Raw genomic sequence first — 16,649 nt, 5'->3', positions numbered from 1 at the left:
TTCAATTACCTACCAAATTTTTGAGCAATATATTCATAATCTTTTCTCCATCACTTCGAACAGTTGTTCTAGATAAACACATTTTGCATTGTCATAGCTAGAAACATACTCAGCTTCACAGGCTGATAGTATCACTGTGGGCTTTAAGCCTTAAACCTTTGCTGTCTTTTATGAAACACCGCTGTCCGTCTGCTGCACCTCTGGGATAACAAAAACATATTTTTGACGTAGTTCAATGCTTCTCTGTGGGGTCAGCAAAAATACTGTGACACTCTTACTCACTACAAAAACATAAGTCAGGGCGAGTACAGGTTGTCTAACAAAATGAAGCTACCCACAGTTTATCTATACATCTCTTACTTCAGTCAAAACATCTCAGGAGCTTTTCCACATATCTCCTCTGGGATACCTTTTCAGTATTTTAAACATGGTAACTCATCCACCTCTGTACTTAAACATGGGACCCATTTCTGTATTTAAACGTGGAATTAAACATAGGATTCATTTCAGTATTCAAACGTGGTCTCTAGTCAGACATTCAAACCTGGATTCTACTCCTCCCGTATTTAAACCTAGAGTATCCTCCTTCAGCATTTAAGCAATTTTCTACGAACCATACTTTGTATTTGCCGTGGCCTTCAATACCCTCCTGGATTGAATACACCCATTTCCCTCCCACTGTCTGTCTGCCCTCTGGTAACTTGGTTGAATACACCCATTTCCCTCCCACTGTATGTCTGCCCTCTTCGGGGGACAATGTGGCCTCTTTAAAGGTCGGGTTTACCCCACTGACTACCCTGTAGTAGTACTCAACGGGGGTAGGTGTACTGTCCTCCTCATCACTCCCTTTCCTGGCATAGTCTGTCAGATATTTTGGGGGTTTGTGTTCCCTTGAGGGATACCTCCCACTGCTTGGGGCACTTGACGTCACCCTCGGGTGCTCCTCATCATCGCCCTCTGGGGGTTGCTGACTGTCTGTCTGCACGACTGTACTAAGTACACTGGGTTGATGTGTCTCTGTTTCTACACACCTTACTCTGGAGTCCAGCTCTGGCTCGCTCTCACATGTTGTCTTCGTGACAAACTTGACTAGCATGTGTTTCTGCACTCTCCCGTTACCGGGATGATAAACTAGGAAAGCAGGGCTTCCTTTGTTGTGTCCTACGGAAAATCCTTTTACTCCCTTGGACTTGGGCTTTCCCCTGTCCTGCAGGTACGCATAACACACTGATCCAAATCTGTGCATTCTGGCTAGATTACACTTCTTTCCTGTCAGCGCTGTATAAGGGGTGGTGCCAGAGTGCTTATTAAAACACCCGTTTCTGATGTAAGCGGCTTCTTGCACCGCATAATGCCATAGGCTCTTAGGTAAGTTACTATCTGCTAGCTTACACCTAGCCATTTCGAAAAGGGTGTGCCATTTCCTCTCTGCCACTCTATTCTGGTGTGGGGGATATGGACGTGACGTCTCGTGTCTTATCTTATACCTTCTCAACAGTGATTGAAACTCTCTGTTTGTGAACTCTGTTTCGTTGTCGGATCTCAGACATCTTACTGTACCATAAGGGGCTATGTCCGCCAGGAATTTTTCCGTGGCCTGGAGTGCGTCACCCCTTGCTTTAAGAAAGTAAACAAACACCGCCCCTGTGCACACGTCTGTAAAAGACTGTACATATCTAAAGCCTCCTATGGACTCGTTTCTTACTGGACCGGCTATGTCAACTAATGCAAGTGGTACCCTTACTCTGTCTGTGGGATTTCTGTATCTCGGTTGAGTAAACTTCCCCGTTTTGCACACTGCACAATTTTTGTCAGGTCTACGCTTTTCACCTTCAATGTGCATGCCTTCTGACACTACTTGCAGTTTCAGTAAATCCTCGTAATTACAATGACCCATAATCTCGTGCCATGTCTGAATATCGTGACTGGCCGTCCCGCGACTCCCGCTACACATATCATTATTATCATTACACTTGTCGTTGTCATTACACTCCGTTTTCAGATAATATATTCTCTGGTACATCTTTATATCTAACCGGGTACCGTCAGGTTCTACAAGAACATTTTTACCTTTATCGAAGAATACCTTGGCGCCGCTTGCAGTAGCAGCTATTACAGAGAATAGTCCTTGTGGGAACGATGGTACGTATAGAGCATAGGTGTCAAACTCATGGCCCGCGGGCCAAATGTGGCCCGCCACGTCATTTGATGTGGGTTAAAAAATAGCGGCGTTAAAATAATTGTGGGTTAATGCGTTAATAAAGCTTTAACTTTGACAGCCTTAGTTATTACACATTCTTACACATACATGTATGTTGAACATCTGAGGTATTGATGAAGTAACAAAGGAAAAAAGCCAAAAGCACTTACTCCTCAGACATTCTTTGACAATTGTACAGCCCAAATTACAAAAAAGATCCAGGCGGAATAGGTAACAAAGGGTTGAAGAAATATTGTCTGAACTGTCAGATGCAAACTGGCTGTGTGACATAACCGAGCATCTCGCTCAATTGAATAAGAAGCTGTAGGGACACAAACAAGTCTCACCCAAAACTTGACCAATATAGTTGTGAACTGAGACAACCCTTATTTTGTTATTTTTGAGTACAGTTACAGTTGTGTGTTCATGCAGACACATAATAGCAATTTCATTACGAATTGAAAATGGTGGACCCTGATGTAAACAAGTTGAAAGTCTTTCTCTGGTCTGCATCCCCTTAACAATTGTGTGTATTGAGCTGTACTGTACTGTACCCATTCTGCAATCTGTTCATTAAAGTTAATTAAACTATCTTACATTAGTTGGATGTATGGCCTCTGCAAGGTTGTGTGCAACCGTTTGTTTTTGTAACATCTGCTACATCTGTCCCACATGTTCTTTGCAGCTCAGTTGTTAGTTCTGCCCCTCTTGACTGTGAAAAAAAGGTTTTGAACAAACTTAATGTCATAGCTTGTATTTGATGATCTTCTTCTTTGTTATTTACTTGAATGGTTTGATCATTGATTAATGGAGTAATATGGGGTTCTGATAAACAAAAATGATTTGTTAAAATAACATAAGCTAACATATATTTTTACATCTATGCAAATGCATATGCAATATGTATAACTTGAATAAGTAATAAATACAGAAACAACATGTTTAACAATATGTAAATGAGTAGCTAGCTACATTTATTTTACATTACATTAACATTTATACGGTCTTTGGCCCTTTGAGGGCAACCATAATGCTGATGTGGCCCTCTGTGAAAATGAGTTTGACACCCCTGAGCGTTCTTTAGCGTCACCGTACGCCGGCGCCCCTTACTGTCCGTGAGGCATACCTGTGCGTCTCCCCTCTCTTGCGCCAATCCGTAGGTGCGTCTCCCGTCCGCCAGCTCCATGCTGTGCCTCTCCGGGTGTAAAGTGTCGTCAAAGTTCTTGAACAGACTCCTGTCGTTGATGACATGGGACGACGCACCTGTGTCCACAATCAGTCCCCTCCTCTGGGCTCGCTGCAGTTGGGCCAGTCCGGCGGTGCACGCCGTCCATGCCCCGAAAGCGCAGTCTTCTTGTCCCGTTATTCTCCGGGCGTCGTCTCGATCCGTCTCACGTCGACCGTCACCGCCATCGTGTCCGCTGTCGTCATCCTGTCCACAGCCGTCTTCTTGTCCGTAGCCGCCATCTTGTCCGTAGCCGCCATTTTGTCCGTGGCCTCCATCTCGTCCATGGCCGCCGCCTCGTCCGTAGCCGCCATTTCGTCTGTAGCCGCCATTTTGTCCGTGGCCTCCGTCTCGTCCATGGCCGTCGTCTCGTCCATGGCCGTGGATTTGCAGAAGCTACACCAGACAGTCTTTGTGCAGTCGCTTCTCCGATGGCCTTTATCTCCGCATCGCCAACACGCCAGTTCCGTCGTGGTCCTGATTCTCTCCCTTGGTGTCGCCCCTCCTCCGCGGCGGCTGGGTGGGTGTCTTCTGAGGCCTCGAAGTTCCTTAACTTAGCCTTGAACTGTCCCAACGTCATGTCCGTTGAACCGTGTGTTACCAGGAGTGTGAACGGTTTGTACAGCTCCAGTAGTCCTCTCATTATCATCGCCATCATTAGCCCATCGCTTGGTGCTTCTCCGGCACTCCTCAATGGCGTCGTGATCTGCTCCGCTCTGTTGACGTATTCGGTCACGGTCTCTGTCTTTAGTGTCGCGGAATATCAGCCCCTCAAGCTGGTGTCGTGGAACATCGGCGCTAACTCACAGTACGCGTTTGCGTTACGCTGGTCGTCTAGGGCTTGCTCTTCCGCCGTCAGTTCTCCCGTGGGGGCCACCAGGATCGTCTCCTTCAGCCCTGCACCGTGCATGCAGCACAGCATGCGCTCTTCCCAGAGCTCATAGTTTTCCATTGAATGATGAACATTTGCCCCTTCTCTTGTTTTCCATCCTCTTCGTTAGTAGTAGGCTTAGCTTTACCTCTTGTTGGCCTAGCGTCTAGCCACACGGTGCTCCCGGCGCTAACCTAGCCTATACTTCAGCTAAGCTTGCTACAGTACCCTTATTATTTCACCCCGGCGTTATCTGGGCCCATAACCTGTTAACAGAATTCGGCTATAGGGCGACAATAATGTGGACAAGAGGCAGGGAAACTATGTGAGAATGCTATTCATCGACTACAGCTCAGCATTCAATACCATAGTCCCCTCCAAACTCATAGCCAAGCTCAGGGACCTGGGCTTGAACTATGACCTCTGCCAGTGGGTCTTGGACTTCCTGACGGGCAGACCCCAGGTGGTGAGAACAGGCAACTGCACCTCCTCATCCATCACCCTCAACATAGGGGCCCCACAGGGCTGTGTTCTGAGTCCCCTCCTCTACTCCCTGTACACACATGACTGTGTGGCTCAGCGGAGCAACAACACAATCATCAAATTTGCTGATGACACAGTGGTGGTGGGCCTGATCTCTGCAAACGACGAGAGGGCCTACCTGGAAGAGGTCAAGGTCCTGGCGGGATGGTGCCAGGAGAACAGACTCTCCCTGAACGTCAGCAAAACAAAGGAGATGATTGTGGACTTTAGGAGGTCGGGGGTCAAGGACTACAGCCCCCTCAGCATCGACGGGGCACCGGTTGAGAGAGTGAACAGTTTTAAGTACCTCGGAGCCCACATATCCGAGGACTTGACATGGACCACACACATTGACAGTGTTGTGAAGAAGGCACGACAACGCCTCTACTTCCTCAGGCACCTAAGGAAGTTCCAAGTCAGTCAGAAGATCCTTAAGAACTTCTACTCATGTACAATAGAGAGCATCCTGACTGGCAACATCACCTCCTGGTTTGGGAATAGCACTGCACAAGACCGAAGCAGACTACAAAGAGTGACACGTTCAGCGGAATGCACAATTGGAGGGGGGCTTCCCACCCTCCAGAACATTTACAACAAGCGGTGCAGGGGCAAGGCTAAGAGAATCATCAAGGACTCCAGCCACCCGAACAACTGCCTCTTTGAACTGCTGCGGTCAGGCAAGCGATACCGGAGTCTCAAGGCGAGCACAGAAAGACTCAGAAGAAGCTTCTATCCCCAGGCCATCAGGCTGCTCAACGAACAATAAACACTATGCAACAACCATCAAATGCACACAGCACACACATCCACACGCACACACTCACTTTAAACAAACAACACACTGCAGCACCCACTCTCCACACTTTAGATAACCTAAACACACTTTATATTGATTGGTAAAGGATTTGCACTACAACTCGTACACCTGTTGTACTGTACATTTTACCTAAATTGTACCTCATCCCATTTCTGCTTTGCACTATATAGTATTGTATATTAGTATATTGCATAGTATACTGTATATTGTATGGTAACTCAGTTACTTCTAGTCTGCATCGAACATTGTACATATGTCTATACTGAACACTGTGACCTCTATTTTTACTTCTTTTTACATGCTACTTTATTTTTAATTTTTTTTAATACTTATCTTGTCTAGCACAGTCTCTGGAGCGTAACCGTAAGAAGCATTTTGTATAAAAGTATTCTGTACTTCTGTATGACAACTATTAAAGAAACTTGAAACTTGAAACTATCTTGAGCCTTTAATCGGCGTGGTTTATGATTCACATGGCAGAGCAGTTACTATACAGGTCTTCTCTCACTGAGAGACTAGGGGGAAGAGAAAGAAGTGGGAGGAGACATAGCTACTTATACTCGCCACCTAGTAGTACTCCTGAGTGTCTCCGCCTAGGGCGCCCTCTAGTGGAAACAGTTATATATGCCGGTAGACAGTTACTAGTGTAAACAGTTATATATGCAGTTAAATCAAATCAAATCAAATCAAATTTATTTATAGGGCCCGACAACACACGTTAATGTCCCCATGGGCCATACAGGTCTTCTTTAAACAGGTCAAGAAGACAACATAACAATAAGTCAAGAACAGAACAAGAACACCATAGGGTCCAAACATTTTTTAGATGAATGCAAATAAATGAGAGAATGCAAGCACTCCCAGACATACCCCACGCGAAGGTAAGGAAAAACTCACTAAAACCTAACAATAGGGAAAAAAGCTCCACAGGCAGTGTGGAGGAGAGAAACCTTAGAAGGGCCGTTCAAGGGGGGATCTCCCTTCTTAGATGTTGGTGATAGTAGTGTTGCAGACGGACAGTTGGTAAGCATGCACTCATGTGTGTGGTGAAACACAGATGAGTGCATGCAATAGCAACTGTACATTTTGAAAAATTAAAGATAGAGCTAATAGCGATAGCAACTGAACATTTTGAAAGATTAAAGATAGAGTTGATAGCGGGTCTATTTGAGGCACAGGGGCGGCGCAGAGAGGGTCACGTCCTCCCCGTCTTAGTCACGGGACATTCAACACTCCGGTCGTTGCTCAGGGACAGCCGGAGACAGGGAGATAGGGGGTGGCGCAGAGAGGGTCGCGAACTCCCCGACATCATCGCGGGACATCCGGCACTCCGGTCACCACTACGAGACCTCCGGAGACAGGGGGGCACGCAGAGGGGGTCGCAATCTCCCGGCCTTCGTCACGGGACGTCCAACACTCCGGACAACACTCCAGGACAGCAAGTCATAGGAAGACAGGGAGACGGGACAGGCGTTAGACAGCTCATGAGATTGTAGTAGGCGGACATAGCAATAGATACAAGTGGTAGGCATATATGTGAATGGAGTAGATATATGAAGTAAGCGTATTATGTGAATAGAATAGAAGTACTTAACCCAGCAATGAAACCGCGTTGACTGTTAATCTGTTAACAGTCTGTTAATCAGTTGACAGGACCACGGACAGACGGCGGAGAATAACTGATCCAAGGCCTCGGAGGTGCATGTAGAGCAGTCACTACAAGCTTGGCCAAGACCCCGAGGCATCCATCACCTTGGTCAGCGCCAGGAGATGGGTACTCAGAGAGAAGGGGGAGGGAGGGGAGGGGGGGGGGGGAGGGGGGGAGAGGGGGTTAGACAGTTACTAACAATCCTACACAGAACCTCTGCCTTCAACATGCAGGGCTACAGTAGATAGCTGCAGGGCTATAGGAGGTAGCTGCATGGGCTATAGTAGTTAGCTGCAAGGCTATAGCAGGTAGCTGCAGGGCTATAGGAGGTAGCTGCATGGCTATAGTAGGTAGCTGTAAGGCTATAGCAGGTAGCTGCAGGGCTATAGTAGGTAGCTGTAAGGCTATAGCATGTAGCTGTAAGACTATAGCAGATAGCTGCAGGGCTATAGTAGGTAGCTGCAAGGCTATAGTAGGTAGCTGCAAGGCTATAGCAGGTAGCTGCAGGGCTATAAGGTAGTTTTATGGCTATATCAGGTAGCTGTAAGGCTATAGCAGGTAGCTGTAAGGCTATAGCATGTAGCTGCAGGGCTATAGCAGGTAGCTGCATGGGCTATAGTAGTTAGCTGCAAGGCTATAGCAGGTAGCTGCAGGGCTATAGGAGGTAGCTGCATGGCTATAGTAGGTAGCTGTAAGGCTATAGCAGGTAGCTGCAGGGCTATAGTAGGTAGCTGTAAGGCTATAGCATGTAGCTGTAAGACTATAGCAGATAGCTGCAGGGCTATAGTAGGTAGCTGCAAGGCTATAGTAGGTAGCTGCAAGGCTATAGCAGGTAGCTGCAGGGCTATTAGGTAGTTTTATGGCTATATCAGGTAGCTGTAAGGCTATAGCAGGTAGCTGTAAGGCTATAGCATGTAGCTGCAGGGCTATAGCAGGTAGCTGTAAGACTATAGCAGGTAGCTGCACGGCTATAGTAGGTAGCTGCAGGGCTATAGTAGGTAGCTGCAGGGCTACAGTAGTTTTAGCTGCAGGGCTATAGTAGGTTTAGCTACAGGGCTATAGTAGGTAGCTGCAGGGCTATAGTAGGTAGCTGCAGGGATATCCTAGGTAGCTGCAGGGTTTGATTGATTGATTGAACATTTTATTAACAGATTGCAGAATGGGTACAGTACAGCTCAATACACACAATTGTTAAGGGGATGCAGACCAGAGAAAGACTTTCGTCTTGTTTACATCAGGGTCCCCCATTTTCAATTCATCATAACATATATGACATACAGTACATGACATACAGATAGACAATACTGCTACATCTATACATTTATGACATACCAGATTTACAAATACAGTATTGTTTGTGATACAAAAATAGTCAAAAAAATGTAATATATAACATTTGACGAAGGAACTGTACATTGGAGGAGGTGGGTAGGTGGTGTGGAGGGGGTGGTGGGAAACTGTACATTGGAGGTGGTTGGGTGGGTGGGGGTGGGGGGGGGGGGTAGGCGGGGTGGGGGGGTAAGTGTACACATTGGATTATCGACGAAACCTATTGGGTTAGGACATTTACTGTACATTGGAGGGGGTTGGGTTAGGACATTTACAGGGGCCAGTTTCGAATTGCAGTCTCCCATAGGTGCTCTTTGATAGAGTTTTTTTTTTATCCACTTTTTCTCCCCATTTTAAATTTTTTCTCCCATCCCAATTTCGTGTTTCCAATTCTACCCTCCCCTGTCTTGAACGTTGCTAGACTATGCCTCCCACTGGTCGGCTGTAGTGAGGATAGAAGCCTTGCATCACGTGTCCCCTCCGGTACACGAGGAGGCAGCCTGTCGCATCTTTTCACCGCAACAGCTCAAACTCTCACGCTGCCCCCGACAAGCCCTGTTCCTAGTAGGTTTAGCTGCAGGACTATAGTAGGTAGCTGCAGGGCTATAGTAGTTAGCTGCAGGGCTATAGTAGGTAGCTGCAGGGCTATCATAGGTTTAGCTGCAGGGTTATAGTAGGTAGCTGCAGGGCTATAGTAGTTAGATGCAGGGCTATAGCAGGAGCTGCAGGGATATCATAGGTTTAGCTGCAGGGCTATAGTAGGTTTAGCTGCAGGGCTATAGTAGGTTTAGCTGCAGGGCTATAGTTGGTAGCTGCAGGGCTATAGTAGGTTTAGCTGCAGGGCTATAGTAGGTAGCTGCAGGGCCAGCAGGGCTATAGTATGTTTAGCTGCAGGGCTATACTAGGTTTAGCTGCAGGGCTATAGTAGGTTTAGCTGCAGGGCAGTAGGTTTAGCTGCAGGGCTATAGTAGGTAGCTGCAGGGCTATAGTTGGTAGCAGCAGGGCTATAGTAGGTTTAGCTGCAGGGCTATAGTTGGTAGCTGCAGGGCTATAGTAGGTTTAGCTGCAGGGCTATAGTTGGTAGCTGCAGGGCTATGGTAGGTAGCTGCAGGGCTATGGTAGGTAGCTGCAGGGATATAGTAGGTTTAGCTGCAGCCTGGATTGTTGTTTTTTCACTTTATGTCACATCTGTGGAGGAAATACATCTGTGTGTCTGTAATCCAAGGATTAAAAGTTGTTTTTATGAAATAAATATGTTATTGCAGATGTTATTCTGTCTGAGTGCTTTAAACGTTAGATTGTTAGAAGTTAGTTTATTTTTTTTTAATGTATTTGTCTGCAAAGAACAAATAAAAAAAACTAGCTAGCTACATATAACACACAGAAGACATGGGTTGGATTATATTGGTTATTAAAAAGACTGCACAGGATTCTGTAGATGATCAAATGCAGCCACTGTGCCAGATCATGTTAAAAACAACCTACAAACACGGATCCCTCCAAGTCTGCCAAATAAATAATAATCTCCTTATGGTGTAAATTATCATTCCTAAACTCAACAACATTTTTTATTAACACTATTTTTTATCCCAAAAGCACGAGAGACAGAGAGCAGGGAAATGGGATCTGTTAGAATTAAAAGTACATGTTTATCAGGGAGATGCACACTAAAGCCAGATTAGTAGTAGTTTAGCTGGTGGTTCTTGGTGAGAGAAGGGAACGAACAACACCCACATTAAGAATTCCAGTGTTATGTCCACAGTCTAGGAAAGTTCAATCAATATGTGTGAACATGAGTTACTCTCTCATAAAGCCAGAAACCAGAGAATCAATACAGAAACCTGTGAATTGTATGTTGGTTTGGTTCTTCTGATAAAGGTGTGAATATCTATATGCTATTGTCATTAGTTGTGTGTCCCTGTTATTCAAGCTAAAGCATTGCTAAATTAACAACTCTTACCTTTACAGAGTGGCTACATGAGACAGATTTGTATAATTAAATATATTTTAATTTCATAATTTATTATAAAATAACAAATATGAACAATATAATAAAATTCATTGAATATCTATATATATATCGGTACAGATGTAATTTAAATACCTTTGTGTGTGTATAGCTATTGCTTTACCTATCTGCTTAATGTTATTTTCATATGAAAGTCCATTATAAGTATGCAGTATGATAACATCTCTGACGTTCTTAACAAACCAAACGGTTGAAAATTGAGCAAGCTATGGTTATTTCAATAGTACATGATGCACCATAGACCTGCATGTTATGAGAATGAGTGGGAGTCGGTCTCCGCCATCCGCCATCTTTTGATATATATCTATGACCGCAACACCCCCCCCCCCCCCCCTCACGAGCTCCATGTAACACGGAAGTGCAGTGGTCTCCGTTTCCGCGTTATTTTTTTCCGTAGCCGCATTTTGCGGAGACGCTCTCTGATTGGCCACTTCATGTGCGCCCAATCATGTGACGCCTGTGTAATATTCATGTCTTGAATATGTCATTTACGACAGGCGCGCTAGGCGCACCTTTCTGTTTAACTACCCGCACACGGGGTCCTGATGGCCAGTTGGCTGCTAGCCTAGGATAGAGTCACACTCATATTGCTGACGTTGCAATAAAGAAGCTAACGTACTCTCCTTGTCCCGAATGATTATTTATCTAAAGCATAAATACGACATGGTGTCAGAGTAGAGGGTTCAACATGGACTTCAACAGAGTTCCATCGCCACGGATGAATTGGGACTCTCTGGACTTGCCGGGAGAATGGAAGAAGTTCAGACAGTACGCAGAGCTAATGTTTTCAGGCCCGTTAAAAAAGAAAAGGAGAGGATGAAAAATGTAGCTACCTGTTACTGTGGAGTGGAGAAAAAGGGAGAGACATTTTCAACACATGGACTCTCAGTACAGAGGAAGCAAAGGTATTGAAAAGCTACTATTGTAACTCCCTGATGTCATTTTTCAATTTAAAAATAGCCAATATCCACCAGCAACTGACCTCTCTCGTGTCAAGTTGTCCATCTCCCCTAGCTCCACACCCCCCCCCCCCCTCTCTGCACCTCTCTCCTGCTTCCATCTCCCCTCTGCTGCCGATATATCAAAACTCATCCGGAAATCCAAGCCATCCACCTGCCAACTTGACCCCCTGCCCTCCTCCCTGGTCATAGCCTCCCGCCCCTCTCTCCTGCCCCTTATAACTGCAATCATCCATTCCTCCCTCACCTCTGGTTCTGTCCCATCATCTCTCAAATCCGCTGCTGTAACACCGATTCTAAAAAAACCTGGTTATTACCCCAACATTTTCAATAACCTCCGCCCCATTTCCAACCTGCCATTTCTCTCAAAAATTCTGGAAAAAGTAGTGGCTTCTCAGATTCATGCTCACCTCTCCAACAATAACCTCTATGAACAGTTCCAATCTGGTTTTCGCCCCCGTCACAGCACAGAAACAGCCCTCCTCAAAATCACAAATGACCTACTGATGGCAGCTGACTCCGGACTATTATCCATCCTCATCCTCCTCGATCTAAGCGCCGCATTTGACACCATATCTCACTCCACCCTCCTTAACCGACTAGCCTCCATTGGAATCTCCCACACATCCCTAGACTGGTTCCATTCATATCTCTCTGGTCGTACTCAGTTCATTCAGTTAAAATCATTCACATCCCATCCATCCCCCCTCTCCTCCGGTGTTCCCCAGGGCTCTGTCCTTGGCCCTATCCTCTTCATCATCTACCTCCTCCCACTTGGTCGGATTCTCCGTAAATACAACATCAATTTCCACTGTTACGCGGACAACACCCAGCTCTATGTTTCCTACGAAACCCACAACCCTACGTCTCCCCCACAAACTCCTCCATAAGCTCCAACTGGTCCAGAACGCTGCTGCCCGTATAATCACCAGAACCCCTGTCATCAGTCACATCACCCCCATCCTACGCCAACTACACTGGCTTCCCATTAAACACAGCATAGATTACAAGATCCTCCTCCATACATTCAAGGCCATCCAGAACCTCGCCCCTCCATACCTGTCCGACCTCCTTCACATCAACATTCCCACCCGGTCCCTCAGGTCTGCCTCCTCCATCAACCTGACCGTCCCCCCAGCCCGTCTGTCCACCATGGGGTCAAGAGCCTTCAGCTGCTCTGCCCCCCGCCTCTGGAACTCCCTCCCTCCCGACATCAGGAACATTGACTCCATCATCCCATTTAAAACCCACCTCAAAACCCACCTGTTTAGGCAGGCGTATGTCTGATTTAATTTTTTGTCTGATTTTATATTTTAATGGATTGTGATTGTGAATTTAACTGTTTTTAAATTGTTGTACGGCGACCTTGAGTGCCTTGAAAGGCGCCTTATAAATAAAATGCATTATTATTATTATTATTACTATGACAATTTCGAAGCATACGTAGTTCCAAAAAGGAACACGATTTTCGCTAGGTACAAATTCCATGAAAAAACCCAGCAACCTAGCGAGTCGTTTGAACAATTTGTCACTGCATTGAAACTGCTCGTGAAGGACTGTGTATATGTGAACAATGATGAGATGGTTAGAGACCGTATAGTGTTTGGCATACACTCAGCAAAAGTAAGAGAGAAACTTTTAGATGTCGGATCAGAGTTGTCGTTAGACAAAGCAATAGATGTAGCTAGAGCTCACGAGCTGGCACAATCTCAGATAAAAAGTTTTACTGGCGCCACGAGCAGCGCACATGAGCAGCTCGTGCACGAGGTGCACAGACATGAGCAGAAGAATGCCGCTCAGAGGTATCGCCCCAGAACAGAGTGGACAGAGAGAGCTCACAGAGCAAGTGACACAGACACATGAAGAAACTATGGATACTGTGGGAACGGAGCACACAAGGAAGGAGATAACTGTTCGGCAAGAGGAAAACAATGCACGAAATGCGGAAAATGGAACCACTTTGCTAAAGTTAGCAGGGCAGGTAGCTTCCAGAAAAAGTCAGTGCACAAGGTGAGCATGCGCCCTGAGTCAGGCGAAGAGTCAGACGAACTGTATGTAGACACCGTAACAGACAGACAGTTTGATGAAACAGAACAAGCTTTTGCAGACATACAAATAGGAAAACAGGGCACAGAGCTTAAATTTAAACTAGACACAGGTGCACAGGTAAATGTAATTCCCTTGAGAGAGTATCACAGCTTGCAAGATAAATGCTAAATCCAGCCTACTTAACGCAGACTGACAGGATATGGTGGAGAGAAGCTCGCAGTAAAGGGCACATGCACATTGAATTGTAAATACAAAGAGTGTGACATGTTATTGGACTTTTACATTGTAGACACTGAGGCACCCCCAGTTCTAGGCTTACAAGCATGCCTGAATATGGACCTTATTAAACTAGTGTTGTCAGTCACTGCATACACACACAGACAAACAAACCATCATGGAAGAATACCACGATGTGTTTAAAGGAATTGGACTGTTCCCGGGAGAGTGTCACATCCATATAGACCCAGATGCCACGCCAGTGGTCTGCCCACTGAGAAGGACACCGATCGCCCTGCGTAGCCGCCTGAAAAAGGAGCTACAACATATGGAAGACACACAGATCATCACCAGAGTCATTGAACCAATGGAGTGGGTCAGTGCACTAGTCATCGTTGAGAAACCACGCACAGGCAAGCTCAGAATATGCTTGGACCCAAGGGAGCTAAACAAGGCTATCAAGCGCCCGCATTACCCTTTGCCGACACTAGAGGACATCACACCCAGACTAACCGGTGCACGCTATTTCAGCGTACTGGATGCAAGATCAGGATACTGGTCCATCAAGCTCTCTCAAGAATCATCAAAGCTGACAACGTTCAACACACCATTCGGACAGTACAGGTTCCTACGCTTACCGTTTGGACTTGCCTCTGCTCAGGATGAATTCCAACGGAAGATCGACGAGACATACGAGGGTTTAAACGGAGTAGCAGCTATAGTAGACGACATCCTCGTCTATGGCGCGACCAGAGAGGAGCACGACAAGAATCTCCATGCAATGCTAGAGAGATCACGGGAGAGAGGCGTCCGGCTCAATGCAGACAAATGCACCATCGGAGCCTCCGAAGTGAGTTACTTCAGGCACGTTCTTTCAGCTGACGGCGTGAAGCCGGACCCAGGCAAGATAGCTGCCATCAAGGAGATGGAGGCTCCAAAGAGCCGTGCAGAGCTGGAGACCGTGCTAGGTATGGTCAACTACCTGGCCAAGTTCGTCCCGAGCATCTCCGAGATCAACGCACCCATGAGACAGCTGCTGAAACAATCAAATGAGTTCCTGTGGGACGCACAGCACGACACTGCATTCCAGAAAATGAAAGACATACTCACCAGTGAACCGGGGCCAGTTCTCATCTATTTTGACCCTGAAAAGGAGCTCAGCTTGCAGTTAGACGCATCGAAGTATGGGCTGGGTGCTGTGCTGATGCAGGAAGGAAGGCCCATTAGCTACGCATCCAGATCACTCAGACAGTGAGGTCAACTACGCACAAATCGAGAAGGAGATGTACGCAGTCCTTTATGGATTCAAACATTTCCATCAATATGCCTACGGTCGCCATGTTATGGTGCAATCTGACAACAAGCCCCTTGAGTCGATCATGAAGAAGCCTATCGCCGCAGCCCCACCAAGAATGATACTACAGCTACACAAGTACAACTTCACTCTCATGCATCGCCCTGGGAAGGATATCCCAGTTGCCGACACGCTATCCAGGAAATCACTCGCCTCTCACGACGACAGACTCAGTGAAGGGATGGACCTTCAGGTACACATGATGTACAACAGCCTACCTGTACACGACAACAGACTACAGGAGATCAGAGAAACAACAGCTCAAGCTGCTTAGCCAGGCTATCATGGAGGGATGGCCTGAGGAAAGAAAACAATGACCCCAGAACATCACTGAATACTGGAACCACCGAGATGAACTATCCAAAACGAATGGAATCATCTTCAAAGGGGAGAAAATAGTCATCCCTACCATCCTCAGAGGAGAGATGCTGATCAAGATCCATGCAGGCCACATGGGCATGGAAAAATGCAAACTGAGAGCACGAGACATCATGTTCTGGCCTGGAATGGGTAAGCATATAGAGCAAATCGTGGAAAAGTGCTCAATATGTCAGGAGCGCCGCCCATCAAACACCAAGGAGCCCATGATGCCTCATCGCATCCCAGACCGTCCCTGGCAGGTTGTAGGGACAGACCTCTTCAACTGGAACAACCAGGACTACATTGTGACCGTCGACTACTACAGCAGGTTCTTCGAACTAGACAGACTCCACAGCACCACATCAGCAGCTGTAGTCCACAAGCTAAAGGCAGCCTGTGCCAGGCATGGTGTCCCGGAGACCATTGTCTCAGACAATGGACCACAATATAAGTCTAAGGAGTTCGAGGCATTCGCCAAGTCGTGGGAGTTTACACACGTCACGTCAAGCCCACATAATCCTCAGAGCAACGGACTAGCGGAGAGAACCGTAAAGACAGCAAAATCACTCATGGACAAGGCTAAAGCAGACGGAAGAGACCCCTACCTAAGTCTCCTTCAATATCGTAACACCCCAGTCGACAACTTCAAATCGCCGGCACAGCTGTTGATGAGCCGCAGGCTGCGCTCAACCCTCCCAAGCACCAACCAACAGCTGCAGCCAGGGGTAGTCAGCCCCAAAGATGGACATGACAAGCGAGTGCAGAGACAACAGCACCAAAAGATACTATGACAAGTCAGCTAGACCACTGCCCCCACTACACAGTGGAGAGTCTGTCAGACTCCAAGAGTATGGACGCTCGAGGCCAGCAGTAGTCATCCAGCCAGCCGACACTGCGCGTTCATACCACGTTCGCACCCAAGATGGACACGAGTACCGCCGTAACCGCAAGCACCTAAGGGACACAAAAGAAGAACACTTTCTGGCAAGCGACGGTCTGCCAAGCACAGAAGGCGTCGATCAATCACCTGATACCAACACCCCTGAACTGTCAGATGACTCAGAAGCGAA

This window comes from Notolepis coatsorum (genome assembly GCF_963971535.1).
Source record: "Notolepis coatsorum genome assembly, chromosome: 1".
Classification (NCBI taxonomy): domain Eukaryota; kingdom Metazoa; phylum Chordata; class Actinopteri; order Aulopiformes; family Paralepididae; genus Notolepis; species Notolepis coatsorum.
The sequence above is the reverse complement of the archived record's forward strand: the minus strand, read 5'-3'. Positions refer to the sequence as shown.